The sequence below is a fragment of the Ovis canadensis genome, chromosome 14 (assembly GCF_042477335.2).
Source record: "Ovis canadensis isolate MfBH-ARS-UI-01 breed Bighorn chromosome 14, ARS-UI_OviCan_v2, whole genome shotgun sequence".
In the NCBI taxonomy this organism is placed as follows: domain Eukaryota; kingdom Metazoa; phylum Chordata; class Mammalia; order Artiodactyla; family Bovidae; genus Ovis; species Ovis canadensis.
In genome coordinates, this window is record NC_091258.1 from 62,508,605 (window position 1) to 62,528,246 (window position 19,642).

Here is a 19,642-nt window from a genome sequence, read left to right on the forward strand (position 1 = left end):
TGGGAATCACTAAAGAGAAGCTGACTGGAGAGCAAGCACACCTGGGAGGGAGCATGCAAATTAGATGCAAATGACAGCGCACACACACCCATACCCCAGTTAGGCTTCTTTCTTTGGGTCAGTGGTCCAAGGCTTTTGAAAAAGAGTCTAAACCCGAACAGAGTAGTCCATAAGTTCCTATGTCCACCAAATCTGAATGCCCATTGACCAGGGATTGTTCTAGGCCCTGGGGCTGTTGCAGAGTTTAGGATCTAGACCTGCACTGTCCAATAAAATATTCTCAATATGAAGCACTTAAAACATGGCTAGTCTGAATTGAGATGTGCTGAAGTATAAAATGGGGCTTTCCAGGGGGCTCAGAGCTAAAGAATCTACCTGCCAATGCAGGTGATGCAAAAGACATGGGTTTGCTGTAGAGTAGAAACTACCACAACATTATAAAGAAACTATACTCCAAAAATAAAAAAAAAAGAAAGAATTACACACACACACAAAAGGAATGCAGCCCTGTGACACTTTGATATTATCCCAGTGAGAGTGATTTTAGGCTTCCAACCTCCAGAATTGTAAAACAGTAAAGTTGTGTTGTTAGAGGCCACTAAGTCTGTGATTGTAGGAAAAGAGCAAATTAGCCAAGATGACGTAGTAAGGCTCTCTTGCCCCTCGGCCTCTTGCTCTTGCCCCACATTTTGTAAATAATGATCATGTCACAGCTGAGATTATTTAAAGCACTGCACATGTGTATCACAAGGTACTCACTTGACCAAGAGCTACTTTTGGTCTGTGGGGCTATATAAGCCCCACCTGGAAAGCCCTTGCAGGTATGTGCCTTTATGTTATGGCTGCTGTTACGGCTGCTGCATAAGCTAGGAGAGAAGGTTATGTTATGGCTGTTGCCCGGCAAGAATAAACATGTCTGCAGTTTCTACGTCTCCTCAAGTTCTCTTCCAGCTTCCTCTCTCGTGCCTGGCCTACCCTGGGTTCAGCAAACCGTGTGAGAAGTGAGACAGTGATAATTTGTTACAGGAGCTGTAGGAAACTCCCATGCCTGCCGGATATTTCTTTCCTTCTTCCTTCTTCCCTTTCTTTTTTCTGGGTATTTCTTTGAGTCACATTCCTCATTAGCTGAGAGAGCCACTTCCTTCTAAGGTGTAGTAGGGCAAGTTCTGGCTGGGTCTTCAATAGCCCCAGAGGGTCTATTCAAACCTTTCCTCTGTACTAAAGTTGATAAGCAAGGAGATTGGGGAAACTATGTGGAGTTCTGGTAAAGAGGACTGGCATGCACATGCTCAGTCGCTCAGTCGTGTCCGACTCTCTGCGATTCCCAGGCTCCTCTGTCCATGAAATTTTCCAGGCAGGAATACTGGAGTGGGTTGTGATTTCCTTCACCAGGGGATCTTCTCAACCCAGGAATCAAACCCAAGTTTCCTGCATTTCCTACATTGCAGGATTTTTTACTGCTGAGCCACCTGGGAAGCCCAAGGACTGGCATATTTGTCTGCAATGGCCATCAGCATAGATGGAAAGACATCAGATGTCTTTCTATAATTAGGACAAGTACCCAAAAACTGGATAGTTGTTCAACATGCTAAGTCCTTTAAATGAGATAAATCACCTCATTTAACTCTGAAAACAACCCTATGATTTAGATAACTATCAGTATCTCATTTTTTAATAAGACATTTTTACAAAATAGTGATATTTATTTTGCTGTGCCGGGTCTTAGTTGTGGCATTTGGGATCTCCAGTTTTCATTGCGATATGTAGGATCTTTTTTAGTTGATCTAACCCAGACCCCCTGCACTGGGATGGTGGAGTCTTAGCCACTGGACTACCAAGGAAGTCCCTAGCATCCCATTTTAAACCTAAGGAAACAAAGTCTGAGAGGTTGAGTAATTTGCCCACAATGACTAAGACAGAAAAACATAAGCCAAGAGCTAAACTTAGGCTTACATATTGCTGAGAACCACCCTTTACTGATGCGAGAGACTATGATGAACAGGATGGATCCATAAGTTTCCTTCATTCATCTCACAGGTAGCTGGGTCCCTGTGTTCAGCATTCGGGGTACAGTGATGAACAACTCAGGCTAGGCTCTTGCAGCATAGAAGTTACATTCTACCAGAAGGACACCAGCAACTGAGAAGTCAGCCCACTATGATGAAAGTGATGATGAGAGGTGAGAGGAAGAGAGAGGTGAGAGGAAGTGGATGGGATGGGGAGGAGACTTTCTGAAGCAATATGTGGTTCTGAACTTGAAAGCCCACTGCCCTCCGAAGAGTGTCATAACCAAATTCATCATGTTCCCTATCTTTTCTTTCCCTTGGTAATTCCCCCAACACAAGCTCCTCTTGTCCTCTCAGGTTCTCTCATCTCCATCATTCTCTGTGCTGTCCTCTCCTCTCCCCGCTCCTGCCTCCCTCCACCCTTCCCAAATTCTGCCACTGCAACCCCTGTAAGCCTTTCACTCGACGTTCCCTCAGACTCTTACCTTAACTAACACCAGATCCTTCTCCAGAGATTATGCCCACAATCTTTACTGAAGGCGCTTCATCCACCCACTCGCCAAACACTTCAAGGTCTGGAGGAGGAGAGGGGAGTAATCAGGATATGCTACGGAAACAAATGAACCCAAATCCAAGTGACTCGCATAAAGGTAGAGACTCCCTCATGTGCCATGTCCAACTTGGGTGGCCCAAGTTCTCCACATGCTCCTTCCTTCACCCAGACTGATGGAGCAGTGTCTAAAACACCACCGATCTCCTGGCTGAGGGAAAAAAGATGTGAACAGCCATGAGCTGGCTCTTGGAGTTTCAGCTCAAAAGAGATATACATCGATGTTTTATTTCATTGGCTAAAGTAGGTCATGTGGCCAAGCTTGATATCAAATGTCTTTAGACTCTGCTATCCCTTAGCAACTCAATGCTGTTTCCAGATATTATCAATCTTTCCCCACACTCTTTTTTTAAATCTTGTTGTTGTTGTTCATTAGCTAAGTCATGTCCGACTCTTTGTGACCGCATGGACTGCAGCTTGCCAGGCTTCCCTGTCCTTCATCATCTCCCGGAGGTTGCTCAAACTCATGTCCACTGAGTCAGTGATGCCATCCAACCATCTTGTCCTCTGTCATCCCCTTCTCTTCCTGCCTTCAATCTTTCCCAGCATCAGGGTCTTTTTCAATGAGTTGGCTCTTCGCCTCAGGTACCCAAAGTATTGAAGCTTCAGCATCAGTCTTTCTAGCTCTCACATCCATACATGACTACTGGAAAAACCATAGCTTTGACTATATGGACCTTTGTTGGCAAAGTAATGCCTCTGCTTTTTAATATGCTGTCTAGGTTCATCCAAGTTTTTAAAAAATCTATTTATTTTTGGCTGTGCTGGGTCTTCATCATTGTGCATAGGTTTTCTCTAGTTGTGGCAAGCAGGGGCTACTCTTTTTTTAAATAATTTTATTTATTTGTTCGCTTTTGGCTATGCTGGGTATGTGTTGCTCTTCACGCTTTCTCTAGTTGTGGTGAACAGGGGCTACTCTTTAGCTGAGGTGGGCAGGCTTCTCATTGCAGTGGCTTCCCTTGCTGCAGTACATGTGCTCTAGAGTGTGCAGGCTCAGGAGTTATGGAGCACAGGTTTAGTCGCCCTGTAGCATGTGGGAGCTTCCCAGACCAGGGATCAGGCCCATGTCCCCTGCATTGCCAGATGGATTCTTAACCACTGGATATCAGGGAAGCCCCTCCTTCTCCATGCTCTTTAAAAAAGTTCTTTCTTCCCCTTGACAGACCTCCTAGAGTAACAGCTAGATCCTCTTCTCTCTTCTCTTCTGACTCCTTAGTCTCCCTAGAAATCCGAGTTACACTTAGCTCCTCCCATTCCCTCATTCCATATCAGACCCTTTAGAATGTTCCAGAGGTTCAAAATCTGTCAGTTCTCTCATTCCCCACTGAATCTACCCTCTTCCAAATCACCATCATCTCTTACCTGTACTACTGAGTTGCCCTAAAAGTTCATTCAGGTTTTTCCATAAGATGTTGTTGAACACAACAGCAACCTTTCAGATCTTGCTCTACAGTTCATTCATGACCTAATTGTTGCTCCCCAGCCTAACCCTTCTGTAGATTCCCATGTCCTTCAGGAAGAGTCTAAAATCTTTGTTGTTTGTTTTGCTCAGTTGCTAAGTCATGTCTGACTCTTTGCAATCCCATGTAAACCCCATATTACTGCAAGCCCTACGTTCCCATTCCATAGGTTGTCTTTTCCGGGTTTTGCTTGCTTGTTTATTTACAATTTCCTTTGCTGTGCAAAAGTTTGTAAGTTTGATTAGGTCTCATTTGTTTGTTTTTATTTGGACCATAAAGAAGGCTAAGTGATAAAGAATTGATGCTTTCCAACTGTGATGTTAGAGAAGACTCTTGAGAGTCCCTTGGACTGCAAGGAGATCAAACCAGTCAACCCTAGAGGAAATTAATCCTGAATATTCATTGGAAGGCAAATACTTTGGCCACCTGATGCGAAGAGCCGACCCATTGGAAAAGACCCTGATGCTGGTAAAGACTGAAGGCAAGATGAGAAGGGGATGACAGAGGATGAGATGGTTGGATGGCATGACCAACTCAATGGACATGAGCTTGAGCAAACTCTGGGAAATGGTGAAGGACAGGGAAGCCTGGCGTGCTGCAGTCCATGGGGTTGCAGAGTCAGACACGACTGAGCAACTGAACAGCAACAACAATATGTCAGAGAACATTTTGCATATACTTTCTTCTAGGAGTTCTATGGTGTCACATCTTAGGTTTAAGTTTTTAAGCCATTTGGTGAAACACTCTGTGAGCGCTTGCTCTACCAGATCTGGAGCTGGATGAAGGCAGAGACTGCCACGTGCCCAACACATTGACCATGCTCAGGAAATATTTTTCCAGTGAGAGAATGAATTTGTCGTACATGAAGTCAGGGGAAGGGAAATAGTAAAGGTGACTAGATGCGATTATATATGACTGAATCAGCTTCCCAAGATAATCAAGAGAGGCAGAGGAGGGCTGGGACACTTGCACCACCTCTGATTCACTTAGTCCTGAACTCATTGGACATCAGTCCCTTCCTGCATTTCCCCCTGTGTTTCTAGACCTCAGAAAATGCCTTCCTCACCCACACTGATTCAGAGAATCTGGTTTCAAGCCTGAGAGAGTGTTCCCGTCCCTCGTCCCCCTCCCTAGCTCCTGCTGTTCTCACCTCTCCCCCAGTTCTCCTTCTCCGCACATCCCACAGGTCCTCTAAGCCAAGTCATCTGCAGAGGCTGAAGCATCCCCGAGATGCTGCCCGTCCTCAGCTTCATTCCTGAGCAGAAAGGCCCTGGAAAAAGAAACACGATGCATGAGTGAGACACATCCCAGGCCTGGGAAGGAGTCTGTCTGCCAAACCAGGCCGCGCAATGGGTGTGATGGGAACAGCTTGGTGTTTTGGGGTTTTGTTTATTTATTTGGTTAGCTTTTGCTTTTTCTTTCCTTTTTTTGTTTGTTGTTGTTGTTTTTTGGAATAGCCTGACAAGGCCCCTGTGTCAAATCATAGTTTCTTCCCTTGAGGCCAAGATGGTGCCTGAAATCATAGCATCAGAGACGCTAGGACTAGCCTTTTGGGACAGCCATAACAAAGTACCACAGGCTGGGTGGCTTAAACAATAGAAATTCACTTCTCATTGTTCCAGAGACAAATGCCCAAGATCAGGGTGAGGGCAGGTGTGGCTTCTTCTGAGCCTCTCTCCTTGGCTTGTGGATGACTGCCTTCTTTCCTCTGTGGACACACATCCCTGATGTTTCTTTGTATGTTCAAATTTCCTCTTCATGTAAGGACACCAATCATGATTGAATTAGGACCCATCTAATGGCTCATTTTCACCTAATCACCTCTTTAAAGGTCCTATGTCCAATAAAGTCATTTCAAGGTATTGAGGATTAGGGCTTCAACACATGATTTGGGGCGGGGATGGGAGGGAGACAGTTCAGCCCATAAGAGATATTCCTTGGTTTTAGGATATTAACATTCCTTCAAGGACTTTCCAGTTGGCCCAGTGGTTAAGAATCACCTGCCGATGCAGGGAATCTGGGTTTGATCCCTGGTCCAGGAAGATTCCATGTGCCACAAGGCAACTGTGGAGCCCGTGCCCCACAACTACTGAGTTCGAGCTCTAGAGCCTGAGAACCACAGCTACTGAGCCCACATGCTGCAATTGTTGAGCCCCAGGCGCGAGGAGCCCCCATCACAACAAAGAGTAGCCCCCTCTTGCCATAATTAGAGAAAGCCTGAATGCAGCAAGGAAGACCCAGTGCAACCAAAAATAAACTAATTTTAAAAAACAGACCTTCAGTGTCCTCTGAATAAAAGTAGTAATGATTAGATTAATGAGTAATTGAATTTGCTGTCTGTGAATGCTAGCGACAGGGTATAATTAATTTAAAAATGAATAGGTACAATTAATTGTATGTAAACTAGCACTCTAATTCAATGAGAGCGGGGGAGACATTTCCTCTTGATTGGGCCAGTCTTGAAGGAGAGAGAGTGTGCCTTAAGTATATCCTTGCTGCTGCTGCTAAGTCGCTTCAGTCGTGTCCGACTCTGTGTGACCTCATTGACGGCAGCCCACCAGGCTCCCCCATCCCTGGGATTCTCCAGGCAAGAAAAACGGAGTGAGTTTCCATTTCCTTCTCTAATGCATGAAAGTGAAGCTGCTCAGTCGTGTTCGACTCTTAGCGACTCCATGGACTGCAGCCTACCAGGCTCCTCCGTCCATGGTATTTTCCAGGCAAGAGTACTGGAGTGGGTGCCATTGCCTTCTCCGAAGTATATCCTTACAGCCCCAGAAACAAGATAGCATGAATCTAGAGAAGTAAAGATAGCTCTAGACTCGGTGCTTTTTCTGGGGTTATCAGCATAAAGCTAGGATGTTAAAGGGCTATTTTCAGAGAAGAAAAATCCTGGGACTTAATCAGAGTGAAAGGAAAGACCACAGTTCTTGATATGAAATTCTAGAACCTGAGAGCAAACCTTGGTATGTTTTTAAAATCCCTCCCTCTGAAAAACACAATGGGAATATACATTTGTCTCTGCCTTTATGATGAGTAAAGCAAGAGAAAAACTTCCCCTGAGAATTCATAACAGTAAGTCCATATTCCTGTGTGTTTACAATCTAAATTTGTACTATCTATGTAGCCTGAAAGACCTCCAGACAAAATTTTACAGTGGTCCCAAGTTGGCTATATCAACCCTGACTATTCACTGGAAGAACTGATGCTGAAGCCAAAGCTCCAGTACTTTAGCCACCTGATGGGAAGAGCCAGTTCACTGGAAAAGACCCTGATGCTGGTGTCACACGAGTGTATGCTCCTCGGTTCTGTCTCGTCACAAGAAAGATTTGGAGTGACGGACATTAAAGCCCCCTCGGCGTGTCACAGCTCTCAGGTCTTGGACAGACCGTGTTACAGCTCTTCTTAGACAAATCAGTGTTACAGCCCAGTGTTACAGCTCTATTTTATTTAGAAGATAGCAGGAAAATCCATCTTCAAGGCGTGAGGGCACATTGATCCAAAGATACGAAGAGAAGAGCGCCCCAGCATGCAGGAGAGAGAGAGAGAAAGCTAGCTTTGGCTCCTCTTTTTATATGTTTTTCTCTCCCTGGGCCTGTCCTATGTAAACTGGGCCAGCCAGGAGTGTTGTTTGTTTTACCTGAGGTCCTCACTCTGGTCCTCGGACCTTCCTTTGTTTTATTTTCGCAGGCTTTTCCCTTCCTTGTCTTTTAGCCACAGCCATTTTGGACTCCTTTTCCTTATTCTACCTACCTAACACTGGGAAAGATTGAAGGTGGGAGGAGAAGCGGATGATAGAGGATGAGATGGCTGGGTGGCATCACTGACTCAGTGGACATGGGTTTGAGCAAACTCCGGGAGATGGTGAAGGATAGGGAAGCCTGACATGCTGAAGTCCATGCAGTCTCAAAGAGTCAACGTGACTGAGGGGTTGAATAACAACCCATAGCTACATGGCAGAAGTAGACACTAACTCTACCCAGGGAAATGCATTTTAAACCCAGGCTTTAAAGAATTTCCAGAGATAAAATCCCAAGGAACATGAGTTCCACAAACCTAACAGGCAGAAGTGACAAACCTCAGAGTCAGGCTCAGAGCTGGTATGAATATTAAATTATAAGGTACTGAATACAAAATAAATAAATGTTTTAAGAAATTGAAGATGGTATTTTGAAAATACTGAAGGAAAAAATAGACTATCGAGACTGGCAAGGAAGATTTGAACAAGGGAAACTAGAAATTACATATGTGAACATTTAAAGACTCAGTGGACAAGTGAAATAAATTATATCACCATTGAAAGGAGAAGAAACTAGAACACATATATATTTGAAGAAATTACCCAGGGTGCAGCATAGGGAGAAAAAATGATGGATATTATGAACAATGGGTTAAGAAATATGGAACAGAGTGGGAAGGTCCAACATACATCTAATTTGTGGTTTGTTTAAAAAAAAAAAAAAAGATAGGGGCTTCTCTGGTGGTTCCCTGGTAGTAAAGAGTCTGCCTGCCAATGTGGGAGACATGGGTTCGATTCCTGGTAGGGGAAGATCCCACATGCTGTGCCACAACCACTGAGCCTGTGCTCTAAAATCTGGGAGCCACAGCTACTGAAGACCATACACCCTAGAGCGTGTGCCTCTCAACAAGAGAAGCCACTGTGATGAGAATCCTGTGCACCACAAGAGAGTAGGCCCTGCCTGCTGCAACTAGAGAAAAGCCCAGGCAGCAATGAAGACCCAGCAGAGCCAAAACAAATAAAAAGATAATAGAAGGGAGAGAAGCACATTTGATAATGTCTGGAAAACTTTCAGAACTGATAAGAAAGATTCTTCCTCAAATTCAGGAAACCCAATGAATCACAAGCAGAATATTTTTTTAAAAATATCCACACTAGGTAATTAGTAAACCTTAGCCCACTAAAGAGAATATCATTAGAATAGCCCAAGTATTACTTTTTATTTTTCAATAGCAATAATCCAGAAGATAGTGGAATGAGATCCTCAAAGGGCTAAAATACAATAACTGTCACACTAGAACTGTATGCCCAGCAAAATATCTTTCAAGAACAAAAAGAAAATGATTGTTTAGACAAACTAAAAAGTAGGAATTAATTCCCAAGATACCCTTTTCAAAAGAATTTCTAAGAGATATACATCGGGAGGAAGAAAACTAATCTTAGAATGAAGTTCTGAAACACAAGAAAGAATAAGAAAAGAAAAAGTAAATAAAAGCATGAGGTAAACATACCAAAAATATCAAAACTCTACCAAAAGTACAGTAACAATGTCAAATTTTAATGTTTAAATAGGAACTAAAATTTCGAACAACTTCTAAATGGAGAAGATTTTGCAGAATGCACATGATGATATTTTTAGAGTAAGCACTAAAAGAACAGACAGTAAGTGTAGAACTTTCAATATAGCATAGAGGGGAAAACGGAAATGCTGGGAGCAGACTCAATCCAAATGAATGCTGGAAGGAGAATAATAGGAAAGGCAAAAGAGAAATGGGTAATATGACAGGAGGAATTCTGTATCTCCCCTCTTTGGAGAATAGATGAGAGCATCTTTGTGCAAGATCAGGTGAAACATGATGTTTAGAGTTGTTAAATGGAAGCCTGAATATATGTAGAAAGATACATATGGGACTTCCCTGGTGGTCCAGTGGCTAAGCCTCCATGCTTCCAAGGTGGGGGGCGTGGGTTTGATCCCTGGTCAGGGAACTAAGATCCATCTGCTGCGTGGCATGGCCAAAAAATAAAAACCATATGTATGGATGCTGAGTAGTCAAAGGGGTGGGTGAACTGCCTTCATGACTAATTGTTTCTTAGCCCAAACCCACCCTTTCACACTCCACTTTCTGGCTCTGAGGCTGCCAGCTGCCTATTTGATTCTGCTGAGAGGGAGCACAAGAAAGACAAAAGGCTGGAAGGAGAAAGTACATGTTTCCTCCTGTTTCGCCTGCTGTTCCTGGCAGCATTACTCCAGCAGTAGTTCTCCCTGATGGCAGCAGCTGACTCCTGTCTTTTCCACACTCTCAGTCTCATTTCTCTCTCTCTGAAACACCAAAAACAGCTGTCCCCTCGTCAGAGGACTGGGTTCTGGCTCTATAGGAATATTCCTTCAACCTTCTGGATTCTAATAACCTTATTATGATTATAATAACTCTATGATGTTCACATCATAGTAAACAGGGCTTTCTTGGTGGCTCAGTGGCAAAGAATCTGCCTGCCAATGCAGGAGATGCGGGTTTGATCCTTGGGTTGGGAAAATCCCCTGGAGAAGGGAATGGCAACCCGCTCCAGGATTCTTGCTTGGAGAATGCTATGGACAGAGGAGTCTGGCTGGCTGTAGTCCATGGGGTTGAAAAAGGGCTGGATGCAACTTAGGGACTAAACAACAACAATAAACAACTAGAAACCTATTCCCTCTGTTCTCAGTCCCAGGGGGTGAACGCCTGCATCTGTTATCTCTGATTAATACAATATCCCCATCTGGTCATCTCAACTTCTATTTCACCAGCTCAACCAATTCCTCATATTAAATTCTCTCTGTTAGAATAACTGGTACAGTTTCTGTTTTTCAGACCAAACCCTAGTTAATATTGTCTCCTATAGCTATATGACCAAATTTTGGCCAGAGGAATAAAAGCAGATGTAAGGTAGGTAACTTCTGAGTCTTGTCTTTAAAATGAAGCTAATTATTCCATACTTCTGCCTTCTGTCTTCTGATACAGGGGAACAGATTTAGTGACCCTAAGATGGCTTCACACATATGAGCCAGGATGATGGCTGGAGCAAAGCAGTAAGATAGCTGGGACCTGATGACCTCTTGGGGCAGGGCCACCCACCTACTCTGGGACATTTTGTAAAATAAATGTCTTCTGAAGCAGTGTGTTCTAGACTCTCTTTATTATACCATAGTCATTCATCCTAGTATAAATGGCTCTAAACACCAAAAACACAGGATCCCCCAAACTTAAATAATATAATACAAATAACTCTCGACTTAGAAAATAAAACATAGGAATTTCCTGGTGGTCCAGTAGTTATGAATCTGCCTGCCAATGCAGGGAACATGGGTTTGATCCCTGGGCCAGGAAGATTTCACATGCCACGAAGCAATCAAGCCTATGCACTGCAACTACTGAAGCCAGCATGTCTCAGAGCTAGCGCCCTGCAACAAGACAAGCTGCTGCAGCCAGAAGGCCTTGCACTGCAACTGCAGAGTAGCCTCTGCTCTGTGCAGTTAGAGAAAGCCCATACACAGCAACAAAGACTCAGTGCGGCCGAAGATAAATAACTGAAATAAATCCTATAACTGAATGGCAATAAAAGCATTACGAAAGCAATGTTTCAAGGGTGATTCATTGCTTTGAACATTTTTATCAAAAGACTGAAAACAAATGGAAGAAGCCTCAGTTTAGAACTTAAATATGAAACAACAGAGAAAAATCCAAAAAGGAAAAAGAAAATAATTTAAAGGCTGAAATTGATAGAGTGAAAAAAACAGAGAAGACCAAAAAAAAAAGAAAAAACTCAAAACTTGGCAATTTGAAATTCTAATAAGATAGAAAAGCTTCAGGCAAGACTGATGGGAAAAAGAAAGATGCAAATAAAAACAAAATGCATAACTGAAAAGGGGGGAACTATAGATATATTTTCAACTGATAAAATAAATTTTTGAACTACATAGACCAGTGCACTTGAAAATCTTGACAAAACAGACAAATTTCCACAAGAAGAGAAAACGCCAATTCTGAAACAGGAAACTCTGAAGAGACCAACAGCCATTAAAGAAACTTTAGTTAAAAGAAGCCCCAGAAAGTTTAACAGGGGAATTCTACCAAGCTCTCAAGGAACAAGTAACACCTGCAGTATATAACTTAGTACAGGGGAAAAAAAGGAAAGATATTTATTTTATGAAGCTGGTGTCCTTGACTCCAAAATAGAATAGGGACAATAGGGACAATAGGGAAAAGAATATTAGAGGCCCATTTTACTTTCTAAATATAAATACAATTCTGAAATAAAATATTAGATAAGCAAATACAATAAATGTATGAAAAATAAAATATTGAGTAAGTCTTAATGAACATCAGAAAGTTAATGTAATGTACTACATAATGGAATAAAGGAGAAAAGTCTGATGGTCACATCTACGGCTTGAAAAAATCATTTGATAACGTTCAACATCTATTTATGATAAAAGCTCTCAGAAAATTAGGGATAGAAAGGAACTTCCATACTTTGATAAGGACTATCTACCAAAATCTACTACACACCACACACTTAAGATAGACCCTTAAGCTCATTTCCTTTAAGATCAGAAGGAAGATATAATACAATCACAACTATTGTTTACTCCTAGGGATCCTGGTCACTACAATAAGTCACTATAAATATGTATATAAGGGCTGAGGGGGAGGAGGACAAAATTGTCATTATTTGGATGTGATTTGGTATTCCATATAGAAACTCCAGGGGCTTCGCTGGTGGGTCAGACAGTAAACAACGCTCCTGCAATGCAGGAGACATAGGAGATGTCGATCTCCAGGTGGGGAAGATCCCCTGGAGAAGGGCATGGCAACCCACTCCAGTATTCTTGCCCGGAGAATCCATGGACAGAGGAGCCTGGCGGGCTGCAGTCCGTAGGGTTGCACAGAGTCTGGCACGACTGAAACGAGTAAGCACACATGCATACACAGAAACTCCAAACCATTAAAGCTATCAGCAAGCCAGCAGATTGGCCAAATGAAAAATCAAACTGGAAAAATGAATAGCACTTCTCTATACTATAAAGGAAGCTGAGCGCCGAAGAATTGATGCTTTTGAACTGTGGTGTTGGAGAAGGCTCTTGAGAGTCCCTTGGACTGCAAGGAGATCCAACCAGTCCATTCTAAAGGAGATCAGTCCTGGGTGTTCATTGGAAGGACTGATGCTGAAGCTGAAACTCCAATACTTTGGCCACCTGATGCGAAGACTGACTCATTTGAAAAGACCCCGATGCTGGGAAAGATTGAGGGCAGGAGGAGAAGAGGATGACAGAGGGTGAAATGGTTGGATGACATCACTGACTCAATGGATATGAGTTTGGGTAAACTCCGGGAGTTGGTGATGGACAGGGAGGCCTGTGCACAAAGAGTCGGACACAGCTAAGCGACTGAACTGAACTGAACTGATATGATAGTAAACAACTAGAAACTCTAGCAAAAAATAAGGTCCCATTCAGAATAGTAACAAAATTCAAAGGTAATCTAGGAATTCATCCGTCAATCCACAAGATGTTTATGAAGAAAAACAATTTAGGGAATTCCCTGGCAGTCTAATGGTTAGAACTCCGAGCTTTCACTGCCAAGTATTTGGATTTAGTCCCTGGTCTGGGAATTAAGATCCCAGAAGTCATGTGGCATGGCCAAAAAAGAAAATAATAATAATGTTGTTAAAGGAAACAGAAGAAATCTAACAAGGGGAGATGCACAATGTTCATGAATGCAACAATTTAATATTATTAAGATGTTTCTTCTATCTAAATCAAGCTATAAATTCAACACAAGCCCAAATTCCAGAAAGATTTTTTTAAGAAACAAAATAAATGGATTTAAAAATGCATGTGGAAGAATCAAGACTCACAGATAGATAAGAGGATCTGTATCAAGTAAGATATGCCAAACAGACTTCCTGGTGATCCAGGTGATCCAGTAGCTAAGACTTCATGCCCCCAAAGCAGGGGGCCCGGGTTCAACCACATGCTGCAACAAAGACCTGCCATAGCCAAACAAATAAATAAATAAAAATAGTTTATCGAAAAGATATACCAAAAAGCCAGAGTAAAGAAAGAAAACAAAGGTGGAACGGCACATGATCAGACAAACTTATCAAAGGGACAGGAAAGAGACACGTGAATATGAAAGACCCTGAGATATCTCAGAATAAGCATCCTAATCAGAAGTGAAGAGATGGACTGTTAAAGGATAACATCGTGAAAACTGATTCTTTATAAGGAGAAAAGAAAAGTTGGTTCCCTACTTTTCACCACAATACAAAGGTCAAACAAATGGATTAGAGACCTAAACATGAAAGATAATAAGTCTATAAAGCTAGCATATTCCTTTCACAAGGCTGCAAGGACAAGGTACCACAAACTGGGTGGCTTAACACAACAGAAATGTACTGTCTCCCAGTTCTGGAGGCTAGAAGTCTAAACTCGAGGTGTGAAGGGGCCAAGCTCCCTCTGGAATCTGTAGGGGAATCCTTCCTCGCTTTGTCTTAGCTTTGGGTGATTTGCTGGCAATCTTTGCAGTTCCTCGGCTTGCAGCTGCACTGCGGAACTCCAGTCTCAGCCTTTCTCATCACAGGGCACTTTTCCCTCTGGGTGTCTGTCTCCAAGTGGCTGTCTTCTCATAAGGACATCAGTCCTATTGGGCTAGGGCCCCGCCCTACTCCAGTATGACCTTATCTTAATTTAATTCATTACATCTGCAACCACTCTGTTTCCAAATAAAAGCACATTCTGGACTACTCGGGGTAAGGATTTCAGCATATCTGTTTTTAAGAGACATAATTCAACCCAGAATAGCTAGTAGAAAAATGCAGAATATTTTTATGACTTTGGAGTGAATAAAGATGTTTAAACCAAGAAAACAGAAACCATATAATGAGATGGATTTGACCATATTAAGATTAAAATTTTCCTGCAAACAAAGACATGATTGAAAAAGTTTAATAGATGACAAACCAGGAGAACATATTTCTAGCTTCAAAAAAAATGCGATTAAAAATCCAGAATATACAACAAAATCCTGCAAATATTTAAGAATGTATGCATGCATGCTCAATGGTTCAGTCAGGAACCCCAATATAAAAATGGGCAAAAGATATGAATAGGCCTATTTCCCTGGTAGTCCAGTGGTTAAGAATCTGCCTGACAAAGTTCTTTCTGGGTAACAAAACACTCATGTATTAGCCAGGAATATAGCCATCCGGAATCAAGATTACATTTTAAAGAATCTCTTGAAGCTAAAAAGCCGGGCAACAATGTTCAGATCCACTGAATACAAGTGGAAGTGATGAGATCACTTCCAGCAAATGTCCTCAAATGGATATATCATGATTATCTGTCCTTTCTTCCTTTCCTATGTCCAGAATGTGGACAGGATGGCTGGAGACAAATTAGTCATTTTTGACTACATAGTGATTTGGGGATGGAGGAAACTCATGATGGAGTCTGAGTCCCTAACACTACGGAGACAAGTCAACCATGAATCGTCTTCTTTCTGGGATATAAAAGTAAATGTATATCTTGTTGAACTGAGTATTATATGACAAACCACAACATAATCCTACCAGAACTCCCCAAAGGAAAATCTTGGCACATCTGGAAAAAGATAGAGGCAGGGATTAAGCACAGGCATGTCCACCATCTCACTCCCTGAAAAATTTTGTCTCAGTCATGGTCATTACTCCAGTTGGAAATTTGAAGAGGGAAATCTGTCTGTCTCTGATCGATCTGAATAATCCAGAAATTTCAGAGTTTATTAATTTAAAGACAAAACTAATCTGAAAGTTGAGTCAAGCACAGAATTATCAGAAATGGCTATATCCATGGTTTTCTCCACCCGCAGGAAAAAAACACTTATCAGAGTAGATTAATCCACACTTAACCTGCAGGTTTGCAATGTGGAAAACTGCTAAAAGTACATATTAGAACTTCTTTCAACATATTTGTTTTCACATTTTTACTAAAAATCTGAGTGAGGAATTAAATTGTAATCAAAACCAGAGATGACATGATGCCAATAGAACAGTTCGTGCCTTGACTAATGGAATCAGAATTACACAACATCAGAACCCCAAGAGGTTTTAAGCTATCATAACTCCCCATTTTACAGCTCAGAAAACTGAGGTTCAGAGTTGTCAACTTGCTTGCCCAAGGTATACCTGGAATCAAGGGTAAAGTTGTTGGTATACCTTCTTTCTACTTTTTATTTTTGAATAAATGAAAACTATGTCATTAAAAAAAAAAAAAAGGAGAATCTGTCTGATAATGCATGTCCCTGGTCCGAGAAGATCCCACATGCCCCAGGATATCTAAGCCCATGCCCCAACTGTTGAGCCTGCGCACTAGAGCAGGGAGATGCAACTCCTGAGCCCACATGCTGCAACTGCTGAAGCCCGGGTGCCCTAGAGCCCATGCTGTGCGACAAGGGAAGTCACTGCAGTGAGAAGCCCACGCAGCGCAACTAGAGAGGAGCCCCTGCTTGCCACAACTAGAGAAAGCCCACGCGCAGAAATGAATACCCAATGTAGCCAGATAAACAAGTTTTTTAAGATATGAATAGGCAATTAACATATAAGGAAATCTAACTGGTTAACAAGTCTGAAGAGATGCTCAACTTCCTTCATAATCAGTTAGAAAATTATAACTTTTTTTAACTTTTTATTTTGTATTGCGGTATGGCCAGTTACAACATGACATTTTAAATCTATCAGACTGGTCAAAATTAAAAGGTCAGTGAGGGACTAGTATTAGTGAAGACATGTAGAATTTGGAACTATCATGCACTTTGGTTAGCATAATTCAGTATGCATATCGTATGATCCAGCAACCCCAATCTTGGTGTATAATCCAGAGAAACTCTCACTCACATCCCAAAGGATATAAGTACAAGACTCTTAATTGAAGTGCTGTTTGTAGTAGCAAAGAATTCAAGGCAATGTAGGTCTTCTTCATTGGTAGGTGAATAATTAAGGATGGTGAACTAATAAATTAGAGTGCTATGCAGCAAACAGAGCAAGTACCTAGATACACAAACAATATGGGATGCTCTCAAAACAATATTGAGCAAAAAATGTAAAAACAGAATGTAGTTGGTTCAATTTTATAAATTAAAACGATATACATATACAAAGCACTATACATCTTTTAGAAATATAGACATAAAAGTACCATTATATTTTAAAAAAAAGAAATAAAGACATATCCAAGAACCACAAACACATTAGAAAGTGTGTTTTTGAGGAGGAGGAAGAAAGGAAAATTGGAATGGGAATATGGAGAAAAAAATAAAAGAATAACTTCATACAAACTATTGTTATAGTGTATCAGAAATGAAACAGCATGGTAAAATCAACTCTCAGAAAAAGAAAAGAAAAAAAAAGAATAATTAAACAATGAAAAAAGAAGTACCAAGGAAATGTTAAGAAAAGAGTTGCATTAAAAGCAAAAAAATCATTAGGAAAGACAACAAAGGCTATTTCATATTGATACAAGAAATAATTCACTTATGTCATATTAATATCATAAAACCTTATGCTCCTAACAACATAAACCCTTATGCTCCTAACAATGTAACTTCAAAATATACTAAGCAAACACTGAAACAATTAAAAGGAGAAATGAACATAGCCTAACTCATAATGGGAGACTTTATTACACCTTCCAGAAGCCAATAGATCAAAGGAGGGACAAAGGACAGACATAATAGTTAAGAATTAGATCATTAATAAACTTATATGGTCAGACCTCCTATCCCAACAACTGGAATGCACATCATTTAAAGACAGAACAAAGTCAGGCTCAGCCTAAGGCCGAGGCCAGCTCAGGGCTCCCGCTCGGGGCGCCCGGGGTCCCTATGCACACATCAAGTTCTTGCAAGGACCGGTCGAAGCTGGGGCCGGAGGGAGAAGACCTTATTTCCTAGGGTCAATTCTCTCAGCCCACTGACCCTTTGACCTCTCACCCTCAGGGCCCTTGGCAGCCGTAAACCCACCGTCGCCCGGGCTCCAAGGATGCTTTGTGCCCGGTCACCTCATTAGGCCGGCAGGGCTGTAAAGCAGGAATCAGCCGCTGCCTAATCCGGACCTGGGGTCAATGAGAGCTCAAACAATGTGCACAAAGAAGACGGCTTTGGAGCAAGAATTTAGAATATGCATTTAAGTTGTCGTGCTTTGCACTGGAAACCTCTGGGCGATTAAAATAAGCCTGGCTTGTAGTATTTTCTGTCCTTTATTTATGTGTGGTTCCTGCAAGTCAAAGGGGCTGGAGTCCCTTCTGCAGTTTGGGAACTTGTTTTGAAATAGCCACCAAACAGAATTTTTCCCCTTTTGGGTGAAGTTTCCTTCCAGGCTTCAGCCTCTTCACCCCACCCCGTGACTAGAATAGAGTGTTGACATCTTTGAGAGAGCAAAGGAGGTAGATGGTGCTTGCTGTATACTTTATTTTCCATGCTATGTTTGAACCCTGAGGTTTGACCTTTTTCCTGGTTAAATCTCTTGGTACCAAAAGTGTGGAAAATGAAATGTTCATTAACTTGAAAAATCTTTAGCCAATGGATAGGCAGTTTGTCTCTTTGAGAACTGCGGCACCCATACCGTCTCTAAGATTGACTTTAAAATCTAGCTAAAGATGCACTCATCTCACACGCTAGTAAAGTAATGCTCAGAATTCTCCAAGCCAGGCTTCAGCAATACGTGAACCGTGAACTTCCTGATGTTCAAGCTGGTTTTAGAAAAGACAGAGGAACCAGAGATCAAATTGCCAACATCCGCTGGATCATCAAAAAAGCAAGAGAGTTCCAGAAAAACATCTATTTCTGCTTTATTGACTATGCCAAAGACTTTGACTGTGTGGATCATAATAAACTGTGGAAAATTCTTCAAGAGATGGGAATATCAGACCACCTGACCTGCCTCTTGAGAAATCTGTATGCAGGTGAGGAAGCAACAGTTAGAACTGGACATGGAACAACAGACTGGTTCCAAATAGGAAAAGGAGTACGTCAAGGCTGTATATTGTCACCCTGCTCATTTAACTTCTATGCAGAGTACATCATGAGAAACGCTGGGCTGGAAGAAGCACAAGCTGGAATCAAGACTCCCGGGAGAAATATCAATAACCTCAGATATGCAGATGACACCACCCTTATGGCAGAAAGTGAAAAGGAACTTAAAAAGCCTCTTGATGAAAGTGAAGGAGGGGAATGAAAAAGTTGGCTTAAAGCTCAGCATTCAGAAAACGAAGATCATGGCATTTGGTCCCATCACTTCATGGGAAACAGATGGGGAAACAGTGGAAACAGCGTCAGACTTTATTTTTTGGGGCTCCAAAATCACCGCAGATGGTGACTGCAGCCATGAAATTAAAAGACTCTTACTCCTTGGAAGAAAAGTTATGACCAACCTAGATAGCAAATCAAAAGCAGAGACTTTACTTTGCCAACAACGGTCTGCTTAGTCAAGACTATGGTTTTTCCAGTAGTCATGTATGGATGTGAGAGTTGGACTGTGAAGAAAGCTGAGCGCCGAATAATTGCTGCTTTTGAACTGTGGTGTTGGAGAAGACTCTTGAGAGTCCCTTGGACAGCAAGGAAATCCAACCAGCCCATTCTCAAGATCAGCCCTGGGTGTTCTTTGGAAGGAATGATGCTGAAGTTGAAACTCCAGTACTTTGGCCACCTCATGCGAAGAGTTGACTCATTGGAAAAGACTCTGATGCTGGAAGAGATCGAGGGCAGGAGGAGAAGGGGACGACAGAGGATGAGATGGCTGGATGGCATCGCTGACTTGA

General features: G+C 42.0%; 1 long non-coding RNA gene across 3 annotated transcripts in view; it reads right to left on the reverse strand.

Annotated features, from left to right (window-relative positions):
• LOC138418864 (uncharacterized) overlaps positions 1 to 19,642 on the reverse strand; it is a 50,389-nt gene that overhangs the window by 25,188 nt on the left and 5,559 nt on the right. For all 3 annotated transcript variants that reach the window (XR_011248752.1, XR_011248750.1, XR_011248751.1), the window contains exons 2-3: positions 5,227 to 5,346; positions 2,492 to 2,581 (exon numbers count right to left, since the gene is read on the reverse strand). This is a non-coding gene — a long non-coding RNA (uncharacterized lncRNA). The remainder of the gene's footprint in view (positions 1 to 2,491; positions 2,582 to 5,226; positions 5,347 to 19,642) is intronic.